Source organism: Chaetura pelagica, unplaced genomic scaffold (assembly GCF_000747805.2).
Source record: "Chaetura pelagica isolate M959 unplaced genomic scaffold, ChaPel_1.0 scaffold741, whole genome shotgun sequence".
NCBI classification, from domain to species: Eukaryota; Metazoa; Chordata; class Aves; order Apodiformes; family Apodidae; genus Chaetura; species Chaetura pelagica.
Genome location: NW_009954634.1, coordinates 274,854 through 286,977, shown reverse-complemented (window position 1 = coordinate 286,977; position 12,124 = coordinate 274,854).

Below are 12,124 nucleotides of genomic sequence, written 5' to 3'. Positions count from 1 at the left end.
CTTAGAGCAAGTCAGAACATTGAAACTCTGCAAAACAGGCAAAACAAAGATCCTTATTCACAGAATCACAGAATCACAGTAACACAGGGGTTGGGAGGGACCTGGAAAGATCCCCCAGCCCAAACCCCCCCTGCCAGAGCAGGGGCACCCAGAGCACATCACACAGGACCCAGGGGGGTTGGAATGTCTCCAGAGAAGGAGACTCCACAGCCTCTCTGGGCAGCCTGGCCCAGGGCTCTGGCACTTCTTACATGGCCTTCACCCCTGGCCCCTCTCCCCCCCCCTCAGCCTGTGGTTGGGGCTGGCTGAGCAGCTCCCACGGGACCACCAGGGTCTTCTTGGCTCCAGTTTGTCCCCTCTGCCCTTCTGGGTTGCAATAGGAAAACGGAGGCTACAGGGCAGCCCAGGAAGGGGCCACGGGAGGAGAGGGCAGTTTGGGGGCTGGTGGTGACACTTGGGAGACAAGGGGGTGTCCTCAGCCCAGCCATACCCACCAGCAGCCAGGCTGGTGGGGCAGGTGGGTCCCAACCCCTTCCACTCCAGGCTGGCAGCACAGCAGGTAAAAGGATGGACATGAGACATCAGCTCATGACACCTCTTCACTGGGCACATCCCCTCCTGGGGAGGCTGCACTGACCCCCCTGTCCCTCACAGAGCCCTGGAGATGTTTGATGTCCCCAGGAGCACGAGGATTGTCCCCCCTGCCACCCTCTCACCCCGATGCTCCACGGGAGCCCAGATCCCTCCCTCCTGGCACACGGACACGGTGGCTCCATCAAAACCAGCCAAAGCAGGAAAAGCTCAGGAAAAACAAGCAAACAACAATGAAAGGGGGTTGCTGAAACCCCCTGAAGTGGCTGCAAGGCTGGTGGTGGGATGGGTGGTCTCAGCCATGCCCATCATCACCCAGCAGTTCCACACAGCATCAACCCCCCCTGCTGAGCCAGGTCCTTTCCTTCCACCATCCCATGTTGTCCCTCCAAAGCAGCCTGGAGCTGGTGGGATTTTACACTTGACCCTGCAGAAGACAGGGCAGCAGGAACTGGTTTTGTGCCCCCACCCCCCATGGTTTGGCAGCCCCTAAAGCCCCATCAGAACCAGGCCCTGGGAAGGGACATGAACTTGCAACCACCTCCTGGCCCCTTGCTTAATTTCAGCTCCTTGCAAACTCCCAACATTTCTCCTTTTGAAATATATTTTCTAGGGGGAGGGGGGGGGAAGGGAAGAAGCAAGAAAGAAGGAAAAGAAAGAAGGAAGGCAAAGAAAGAAGGCAAGAAAAGAAAGAAGAAAAGAAAAGAAAAGAAAAGAAAAGAAAAGAAAAGAAAAGAAAAGAAAAGAAAAGAAAAGAAAAGAAAAGAAAAGAAAAGAAAAGAAAAGAAAAGAAAAGAAAAGAAAAGAAAAGAAAAGAAAAGAAAAGAAAAGAAAAGAAAAGAAAAGAAAAGAAAAGAAAAGAAAAGAAAAGAAAAGAAAAGAAAAGAAAAGAAAAGAAAAGAAAAGAAAAGAAAAGAAAAGAAAAGAAAAGAAAAGAAAAGAAAAGAAAAGAAAAGAAAAGAAAAGAAAAGAAAAGAAAAGAAAAGAAAAGAAAAGAAAAGAAAAGAAAAGAAAAGAAAAGAAAAGAAAAGAAAAGAAAAGAAAAGAAAAGAAAAGAAAAGAAAAGAAAAGAAAAGAAAAGAAAAGAAAAGAAAAGAAAAGAAAAGAAAAGAAAAGAAAAGAAAAGAAAAGAAAAGAAAAGAAAAGAAAAGAAAAGAAAAGAAAAGAAAAGAAAAGAAAAGAAAAGAAAAGAAAAGAAAAGAAAAGAAAAGAAAAGAAAAGAAAAGAAAAGAAAAGAAAAGAAAAGAAAAGAAAAGAAAAGAAAAGAAAAGAAAAGAAAAGAAAAGAAAAGAAAAGAAAAGAAAAGAAAAGAAAAGAAAAGAAAAGAAAAGAAAAGAAAAGAAAAGAAAAGAAAAGAAAAGAAAAGAAAAGAAAAGAAAAGAAAAGAAAAGAAAAGAAAAGAAAAGAAAAGAAAAGAAAAGAAAAGAAAAGAAAAGAAAAGAAAAGAAAAGAAAAGAAAAGAAAAGAAAAGAAAAGAAAAGAAAAGAAAAGAAAAGAAAAGAAAAGAAAAGAAAAGAAAAGAAAAGAAAAGAAAAGAAAAGAAAAGAAAAGAAAAGAAAAGAAAAGAAAAGAAAAGAAAAGAAAAGAAAAGAAAAGAAAAGAAAAGAAAAGAAAAGAAAAGAAAAGAAAAGAAAAGAAAAGAAAAGAAAAGAAAAGAAAAGAAAAGAAAAGAAAAGAAAAGAAAAGAAAAGAAAAGAAAAGAAAAGAAAAGAAAAGAAAAGAAAAGAAAAGAAAAGAAAAGAAAAGAAAAGAAAAGAAAAGAAAAGAAAAGAAAAGAAAAGAAAAGAAAAGAAAAGAAAAGAAAAGAAAAGAAAAGAAAAGAAAAGAAAAGAAAAGAAAAGAAAAGAAAAGAAAAGAAAAGAAAAGAAAAGAAAAGAAAAGAAAAGAAAAGAAAAGAAAAGAAAAGAAAAGAAAAGAAAAGAAAAGAAAAGAAAAGAAAAGAAAAGAAAAGAAAAGAAAAGAAAAGAAAAGAAAAGAAAAGAAAAGAAAAGAAAAGAAAAGAAAAGAAAAGAAAAGAAAAGAAAAGAAAAGAAAAGAAAAGAAAAGAAAAGAAAAGAAAAGAAAAGAAAAGAAAAGAAAAGAAAAGAAAAGAAAAGAAAAGAAAAGAAAAGAAAAGAAAAGAAAAGAAAAGAAAAGAAAAGAAAAGAAAAGAAAAGAAAAGAAAAGAAAAGAAAAGAAAAGAAAAGAAAAGAAAAGAAAAGAAAAGAAAAGAAAAGAAAAGAAAAGAAAAGAAAAGAAAAGAAAAGAAAAGAAAAGAAAAGAAAAGAAAAGAAAAGAAAAGAAAAGAAAAGAAAAGAAAAGAAAAGAAAAGAAAAGAAAAGAAAAGAAAAGAAAAGAAAAGAAAAGAAAAGAAAAGAAAAGAAAAGAAAAGAAAAGAAAAGAAAAGAAAAGAAAAGAAAAGAAAAGAAAAGAAAAGAAAAGAAAAGAAAAGAAAAGAAAAGAAAAGAAAAGAAAAGAAAAGAAAAGAAAAGAAAAGAAAAGAAAAGAAAAGAAAAGAAAAGAAAAGAAAAGAAAAGAAAAGAAAAGAAAAGAAAAGAAAAGAAAAGAAAAGAAAAGAAAAGAAAAGAAAAGAAAAGAAAAGAAAAGAAAAGAAAAGAAAAGAAAAGAAAAGAAAAGAAAAGAAAAGAAAAGAAAAGAAAAGAAAAGAAAAGAAAAGAAAAGAAAAGAAAAGAAAAGAAAAGAAAAGAAAAGAAAAGAAAAGAAAAGAAAAGAAAAGAAAAGAAAAGAAAAGAAAAGAAAAGAAAAGAAAAGAAAAGAAAAGAAAAGAAAAGAAAAGAAAAGAAAAGAAAAGAAAAGAAAAGAAAAGAAAAGAAAAGAAAAGAAAAGAAAAGAAAAGAAAAGAAAAGAAAAGAAAAGAAAAGAAAAGAAAAGAAAAGAAAAGAAAAGAAAAGAAAAGAAAAGAAAAGAAAAGAAAAGAAAAGAAAAGAAAAGAAAAGAAAAGAAAAGAAAAGAAAAGAAAAGAAAAGAAAAGAAAAGAAAAGAAAAGAAAAGAAAAGAAAAGAAAAGAAAAGAAAAGAAAAGAAAAGAAAAGAAAAGAAAAGAAAAGAAAAGAAAAGAAAAGAAAAGAAAAGAAAAGAAAAGAAAAGAAAAGAAAAGAAAAGAAAAGAAAAGAAAAGAAAAGAAAAGAAAAGAAAAGAAAAGAAAAGAAAAGAAAAGAAAAGAAAAGAAAAGAAAAGAAAAGAAAAGAAAAGAAAAGAAAAGAAAAGAAAAGAAAAGAAAAGAAAAGAAAAGAAAAGAAAAGAAAAGAAAAGAAAAGAAAAGAAAAGAAAAGAAAAGAAAAGAAAAGAAAAGAAAAGAAAAGAAAAGAAAAGAAAAGAAAAGAAAAGAAAAGAAAAGAAAAGAAAAGAAAAGAAAAGAAAAGAAAAGAAAAGAAAAGAAAAGAAAAGAAAAGAAAAGAAAAGAAAAGAAAAGAAAAGAAAAGAAAAGAAAAGAAAAGAAAAGAAAAGAAAAGAAAAGAAAAGAAAAGAAAAGAAAAGAAAAGAAAAGAAAAGAAAAGAAAAGAAAAGAAAAGAAAAGAAAAGAAAAGAAAAGAAAAGAAAAGAAAAGAAAAGAAAAGAAAAGAAAAGAAAAGAAAAGAAAAGAAAAGAAAAGAAAAGAAAAGAAAAGAAAAGAAAAGAAAAGAAAAGAAAAGAAAAGAAAAGAAAAGAAAAGAAAAGAAAAGAAAAGAAAAGAAAAGAAAAGAAAAGAAAAGAAAAGAAAAGAAAAGAAAAGAAAAGAAAAGAAAAGAAAAGAAAAGAAAAGAAAAGAAAAGAAAAGAAAAGAAAAGAAAAGAAAAGAAAAGAAAAGAAAAGAAAAGAAAAGAAAAGAAAAGAAAAGAAAAGAAAAGAAAAGAAAAGAAAAGAAAAGAAAAGAAAAGAAAAGAAAAGAAAAGAAAAGAAAAGAAAAGAAAAGAAAAGAAAAGAAAAGAAAAGAAAAGAAAAGAAAAGAAAAGAAAAGAAAAGAAAAGAAAAGAAAAGAAAAGAAAAGAAAAGAAAAGAAAAGAAAAGAAAAGAAAAGAAAAGAAAAGAAAAGAAAAGAAAAGAAAAGAAAAGAAAAGAAAAGAAAAGAAAAGAAAAGAAAAGAAAAGAAAAGAAAAGAAAAGAAAAGAAAAGAAAAGAAAAGAAAAGAAAAGAAAAGAAAAGAAAAGAAAAGAAAAGAAAAGAAAAGAAAAGAAAAGAAAAGAAAAGAAAAGAAAAGAAAAGAAAAGAAAAGAAAAGAAAAGAAAAGAAAAGAAAAGAAAAGAAAAGAAAAGAAAAGAAAAGAAAAGAAAAGAAAAGAAAAGAAAAGAAAAGAAAAGAAAAGAAAAGAAAAGAAAAGAAAAGAAAAGAAAAGAAAAGAAAAGAAAAGAAAAGAAAAGAAAAGAAAAGAAAAGAAAAGAAAAGAAAAGAAAAGAAAAGAAAAGAAAAGAAAAGAAAAGAAAAGAAAAGAAAAGAAAAGAAAAGAAAAGAAAAGAAAAGAAAAGAAAAGAAAAGAAAAGAAAAGAAAAGAAAAGAAAAGAAAAGAAAAGAAAAGAAAAGAAAAGAAAAGAAAAGAAAAGAAAAGAAAAGAAAAGAAAAGAAAAGAAAAGAAAAGAAAAGAAAAGAAAAGAAAAGAAAAGAAAAGAAAAGAAAAGAAAAGAAAAGAAAAGAAAAGAAAAGAAAAGAAAAGAAAAGAAAAGAAAAGAAAAGAAAAGAAAAGAAAAGAAAAGAAAAGAAAAGAAAAGAAAAGAAAAGAAAAGAAAAGAAAAGAAAAGAAAAGAAAAGAAAAGAAAAGAAAAGAAAAGAAAAGAAAAGAAAAGAAAAGAAAAGAAAAGAAAAGAAAAGAAAAGAAAAGAAAAGAAAAGAAAAGAAAAGAAAAGAAAAGAAAAGAAAAGAAAAGAAAAGAAAAGAAAAGAAAAGAAAAGAAAAGAAAAGAAAAGAAAAGAAAAGAAAAGAAAAGAAAAGAAAAGAAAAGAAAAGAAAAGAAAAGAAAAGAAAAGAAAAGAAAAGAAAAGAAAAGAAAAGAAAAGAAAAGAAAAGAAAAGAAAAGAAAAGAAAAGAAAAGAAAAGAAAAGAAAAGAAAAGAAAAGAAAAGAAAAGAAAAGAAAAGAAAAGAAAAGAAAAGAAAAGAAAAGAAAAGAAAAGAAAAGAAAAGAAAAGAAAAGAAAAGAAAAGAAAAGAAAAGAAAAGAAAAGAAAAGAAAAGAAAAGAAAAGAAAAGAAAAGAAAAGAAAAGAAAAGAAAAGAAAAGAAAAGAAAAGAAAAGAAAAGAAAAGAAAAGAAAAGAAAAGAAAAGAAAAGAAAAGAAAAGAAAAGAAAAGAAAAGAAAAGAAAAGAAAAGAAAAGAAAAGAAAAGAAAAGAAAAGAAAAGAAAAGAAAAGAAAAGAAAAGAAAAGAAAAGAAAAGAAAAGAAAAGAAAAGAAAAGAAAAGAAAAGAAAAGAAAAGAAAAGAAAAGAAAAGAAAAGAAAAGAAAAGAAAAGAAAAGAAAAGAAAAGAAAAGAAAAGAAAAGAAAAGAAAAGAAAAGAAAAGAAAAGAAAAGAAAAGAAAAGAAAAGAAAAGAAAAGAAAAGAAAAGAAAAGAAAAGAAAAGAAAAGAAAAGAAAAGAAAAGAAAAGAAAAGAAAAGAAAAGAAAAGAAAAGAAAAGAAAAGAAAAGAAAAGAAAAGAAAAGAAAAGAAAAGAAAAGAAAAGAAAAGAAAAGAAAAGAAAAGAAAAGAAAAGAAAAGAAAAGAAAAGAAAAGAAAAGAAAAGAAAAGAAAAGAAAAGAAAAGAAAAGAAAAGAAAAGAAAAGAAAAGAAAAGAAAAGAAAAGAAAAGAAAAGAAAAGAAAAGAAAAGAAAAGAAAAGAAAAGAAAAGAAAAGAAAAGAAAAGAAAAGAAAAGAAAAGAAAAGAAAAGAAAAGAAAAGAAAAGAAAAGAAAAGAAAAGAAAAGAAAAGAAAAGAAAAGAAAAGAAAAGAAAAGAAAAGAAAAGAAAAGAAAAGAAAAGAAAAGAAAAGAAAAGAAAAGAAAAGAAAAGAAAAGAAAAGAAAAGAAAAGAAAAGAAAAGAAAAGAAAAGAAAAGAAAAGAAAAGAAAAGAAAAGAAAAGAAAAGAAAAGAAAAGAAAAGAAAAGAAAAGAAAAGAAAAGAAAAGAAAAGAAAAGAAAAGAAAAGAAAAGAAAAGAAAAGAAAAGAAAAGAAAAGAAAAGAAAAGAAAAGAAAAGAAAAGAAAAGAAAAGAAAAGAAAAGAAAAGAAAAGAAAAGAAAAGAAAAGAAAAGAAAAGAAAAGAAAAGAAAAGAAAAGAGGAGGGAAGGAAGGAGGGAAGGAAGGAGGGAAGGAAGGAGGGAAGGAAGGAGGGAAGGAAGGAGGGAAGGAAGGAGGGAAGGAAGGAGGGAAGGAAGGAGGGAAGGAAGGAGGGAAGGAAGGAGGGAAGGAAGGAGGGAAGGAAGGAGGGAAGGAAGGAGGGAAGGAAGGAGGGAAGGAAGGAGGGAAGGAAGGAGGGAAGGAAGGAGGGAAGGAAGGAGGGAAGGAAGGAGGGAAGGAAGGAGGGAAGGAAGGAGGGAAGGAAGGAGGGAAGGAAGGAGGGAAGGAAGGAGGGAAGGAAGGAGGGAAGGAAGGAGGGAAGGAAGGAGGGAAGGAAGGAGGGAAGGAAGGAGGGAAGGAAGGAGGGAAGGAAGGAGGGAAGGAAGGAGGGAAGGAAGGAGGGAAGGAAGGAGGGAAGGAAGGAGGGAAGGAAGGAGGGAAGGAAGGAGGGAAGGAAGGAGGGAAGGAAGGAGGGAAGGAAGGAGGGAAGGAAGGAGGGAAGGAAGGAGGGAAGGAAGGAAGGAAGGAAGGAAGGAAGGAAGGAAGGAAGGAAGGAAGGAAGGAAGGAAGGAAGGAAGGAAGGAAGGAAGGAAGGAAGGAAGGAAGGAAGGAAGGAAGGAAGGAAGGAAGGAAGGAAGGAAGGAAGGAAGGAAGGAAGGAAGGAAGGAAGGAAGGAAGGAAGGAAGGAAGGAAGGAAGGAAGGAAGGAAGGAAGGAAGGAAGGAAGGAAGGAAGGAAGGAAGGAAGGAAGGAAGGAAGGAAGGAAGGAAGGAAGGAAGGAAGGAAGGAAGGAAGGAAGGAAGGAAGGAAGGAAGGAAGGAAGGAAGGAAGGAAGGAAGGAAGGAAGGAAGGAAGGAAGGAAGGAAGGAAGGAAGGAAGGAAGGAAGGAAGGAAGGAAGGAAGGAAGGAAGGAAGGAAGGAAGGAAGGAAGGAAGGAAGGAAGGAAGGAAGGAAGGAAGGAAGGAAGGAAGGAAGGAAGGAAGGAAGGAAGAAAGAAAGAAAGAAAGAAAGAAAGAAAGAAAGAAAGAAAGAAAGAAAGAAAGAAAGAAAGAAAGAAAGAAAGAAAGAAAGAAAGAAAGAAAGAAAGAAAGAAAGAAAGAAAGAAAGAAAGAAAGAAAGAAAGAAAGAAAGAAAGAAAGAAAGAAAGAAAGAAAGAAAGAAAGAAAGAAAGAAAGAAAGAAAGAAAGAAAGAAAGAAAGAAAGAAAGAAAGAAAGAAAGAAAGAAAGAAAGAAAGAAAGAAAGAAAGAAAGAAAGAAAGAAAGAAAGAAAGAAAGAAAGAAAGAAAGAAAGAAAGAAAGAAAGAAAGAAAGAAAGAAAGAAAGAAAGAAAGAAAGAAAGAAAGAAAGAAAGAAAGAAAGAAAGAAAGAAAGAAAGAAAGAAAGAAAGAAAGAAAGAAAGAAAGAAAGAAAGAAAGAAAGAAAGAAAGAAAGAAAGAAAGAAGAAAGAAGAAAGAAAGAAGAAAGAAAGAAAGAAGAAAGAAAGAAAGAAAGAAAACCCCAAACCAGCCCAAATTTCACCGTATTTGCCAACTAAACATTTTTTCCCCCCTTGTAAATTCTGTTTTCAAATGGAATTTGACAGCTCTGCTTTTATTGTTATTACAGCAAACAAGAAGGGCTGTGAACGTTGCCTCAGAGGCAGGAACCTTTTATTTCCCAGGATGCAGGTAATTGCACATTAACTAATGGTAATGAGATGCCCTGTAGGTTACAAGATAATTGTAGAACCCAGCCAGAGTCTAAATATTTTCAACTGGGCTATAAACAATGCCAGGCTGGAAAAAGAATAGTTTGGCCATATAAGGAGGTAGAAGATGGTGAAATCCCACCGGGGCACGGCGGGATGAGGAGACCAGCAGCAAAACCTGTGCTGGGATCAAGGGTTTGGAGCTGGTGGAATGAGACTTAGGAGGGGATTGTCCCCCTCTGCTCTTGTGAGACCCCCCTGCAGGGCTGGGTCTAGTTCTGGGGTCCCCAACACAAGAAGGACACAGAGATGGGGCCAGTCCAGAGGAGGCCACGGAGATGATCCAAGAGCTGGAGCAGCTGAGGCTGGGAGAGTTGGGGTGAGAGAAGAGAAGGCTCCAGGGAGACCTCAGAGCACCTTCCAGGGCCTGAAGGGGCTCCAGGAAAGCTGGGGAGGGACTTGGGACAAGGGCAGGGAGGGAGAGGACAAGGGGGGATGGATGAAAAGTGGCAGAGGGAGATTGAGGTGAGACATGAGGAGGGAATTGTGGAGTGTGAGGGTGGTGAGAGCCTGGCCCAGGTTGCCCAGGGAAGCTGTGGCTGCCCCATCCCTGGCAGTGTTGAAGGGCAGGTTGGATGGGGCTTGGAGCAGCCTGGGCTGGTGGGAGGTGTCCCTGCCCATGCAGGGGGTGGGATTGGATGATTTTAAGTTTCCTTCCAACCCAAACCATTCCATGATTCTCTGCTTCTATGTTTCTCTCGCTCTAAAAGTCACAGACTGCACGGACCAACCTGCAGGAAAGCTGGAGTTTGGGGTGGGAGGGGAAGGAAAACCACACACCTGCATGGAGGAATCACAGCCCTGACCCACCTGGGATGATGGTCCAGCTGTGCCCTCCCCTGAGTCTGGTTTCCATGTATTTTAAACCCAATTCTCAGCAAGGAGCAATAACCACAAGGGGTCTGACACGTGCTCCCCTGGACCCACAGCAGGGCTCTCCCACTGCTCTGCTCAGACACATCAGCTCAGCCCCAGTCCCCAACATCTCCTGGGTGCAAACCTGCACCCTAAGGTGCCTGTGCCTTGGGATGTTCCATGCACCCTGATCTGGCCAGAGGGTGGCAAGCATGACTGTGCCAGGCCCCCTGCTCGGGGGGTCCCAAATCCCATGGAGCCATCCCAGCTCTTCCAGTCACACCTGTGCAGCCAAAATACACCCACAGAGGCCACACAACCATCACCCCAGGGCTGGGGCTGCTCTGAGGGGGCCTTTGGGATGAGTTTTGATGGGGTTTGGGTGCTCAAGGCCACCTTACAACCAAGCAAGGACCCAGGACCCTCCCCAGCTTGATGAAAGACCCAAATCCACGCTCAGCTTTGCTCCTGGAGAGCAGCCTGGAAGGTCCCTGTTTTCCTGCATTCTCCTGATAATCCATTCACACCATTGGCCCTGTCCATCCAGGCTGTGCCTGCTGCCAAGTGGGAAACTCAGTCCTGCTGGAGAAGACCCTTCCCCACTGGACAGTTCCAATCCAGCCAGGATTGGCAGGAACCCAACATGGAAATGGCTCCAGCATCAAAGCTGCCTCCTCCTCTGGGCACCTGCTCTGCTCCCACCTCCTGCAACCACCTCCTGCCAGGGCCTGGTGCTCTCCAGGCAGAGGAAAAAAAACCACTTTGTGTGCTGAAGAATTTGTTCAGGGAAAAAACAAAAGAACAAACAGCAGCCCAGCCAACCCCCATCACTTAGTTTGGAGCTGATGATCTTGGCTGTCCAATCCTCCGCAAAAACCCTCCGGGATCTCCTTGCACCTCGTCCTTCTTCTCAAAGGGGATCCAACAAAGCCCCCCCATGGCCTTAAGTCATGTTTTCCAAGGCTTGATTATCCTCAGTGTTCAGAACAAAAAAACAAGAGAAAGAAGAAGTCAGATCCATCCATCCACGCTTCAGTTTCTCTCTACTTCAGCTCCCGAGCGTTGGCATTTCCGCTGCCTCCTGCTAAACCAAGAAGCACCAAACCCCATGGATCCATCACATTTGGGGCTCCTCTGGCTCTCCTCACTTCTCATGCCCTCAATTTTTCCCACAACCATTTTTTTTTTCCCCTAAGCAATTTCCAGTTTTCCCCAGGTTTTAGCTTCCTCCATCCTCAAACCTCCTGGAGTCACGAGATGAAGCGACGGGGTTGGAAAGCAGAACATTCTGCTTTTTAACCCTAAATCCTCCTTGCTGGAGGAGATGGAAGAGATGCAAAACAAATTAAAAAAATCTTTTCTACACTTCAAAAGCCAGAAAGCTGAGAACCCAAAAAGACATAATAATAATCTAAGTGTGCCATAAATTTGCAGTCGATTCATGTTTCCGGGCATTGATTCATTCTCTTCAAGCCACGCTGCAAGAATGGATGATGCCACAGAGTGGCCTGGGATGTTTTGGCACCCTGAAACACTTGGAAAGATGAAGGCCTTGATGGAACATCAGAGAAAGCTTCCACCTGCCACACACTGTTTATTTTAGTGCCTTACATGGGAGCCAAGCTGCTTTGAAATCCCGGCTCCTCGTGACTCATCCCGCAGGAATTAAACAATTTCCATCCAGGCTCAGGGTGAAGCAGCTCCAAGGGCTGCTGGAAAGTGGCTCCTCCAGCAGCAGCTTCCAGCTCTGTGCCTGGTCCCACTCGAAGGATGATTGGCTGGTCCTGGAGAGGACAGGGTGGGGTTGGCAGAGAGACCCCCAGGACTTATCATGACTTGATGTGGGGGGTGTTTTTTCTGGGGGGGAACTGAACCCCTCAAAAGGCATCGGTGTGTCTGAAAGCCCCAGCTGGGTGGGTGTTGCATGAGGGTACTGGGGCCTGCAGCAGGGGTGCTGCAGGGGGAAACTAGCCCCCAAATGGCAAAATATTGCCCCAAAATGGCAAAACTGGCTCCGAAATGGCAAAACTGGCCCCCAAAATGGCAAAACTGGCCCCCAAAATGGCAAAACTGGCCCCAAAAAGGGGAGTGTTGAAAGGAAACAAAGCCTCAAACCCTGGTCTGAGTTTCAATATGGGCTTTTCCTGCTCTTTGGATAAAAAGTGGGTGCAGAAAGAAGGGGAAGAAAGTCAGTGACCAGATCTCCAGCTCTGCTCTGGGGACACAAGGTGCCACCATCTCGGCGCAGACACCCATCCCCTCGGCTGGGGAGATGGGGCAGTGGCACCTGTGTCCTCACCAGCAGCTCTCCCAGGGTGAGGGGACAAAGTGCTGACAGCCACGTCACATCCCCAGCCCCAGCTTGTCCCCTTCACTCCCTCCCCTCCCATCCCCTCCCCGGGCTCTTCCCCCCGTAAGCAAAACCAGAGCCGAGCGCGGCGACACATGGTTCTGCTTTGCCTAAGTGAAAACCAGCCCAACGCCAGCAACTCCAAAGCTCTTCCCACAGCTCTGGCTTCCCCCAGTTCCCTCACAAAGGGATGATGGCAAACGAGCCCTCCCCCCTCATCCCTGGGCAGCCCAGCTCCTCTGGGAAAGCCTTTTGGGGCGGCTGCCAACGCCCCGTCCTGGCTGGAGCCCCTTGGCACAGCCCTGGGGAGGAAAGGATGGAGCCCACCCTGGACCCGTGGGGTGGGGGAGGAGGAGGAGGGGGCCT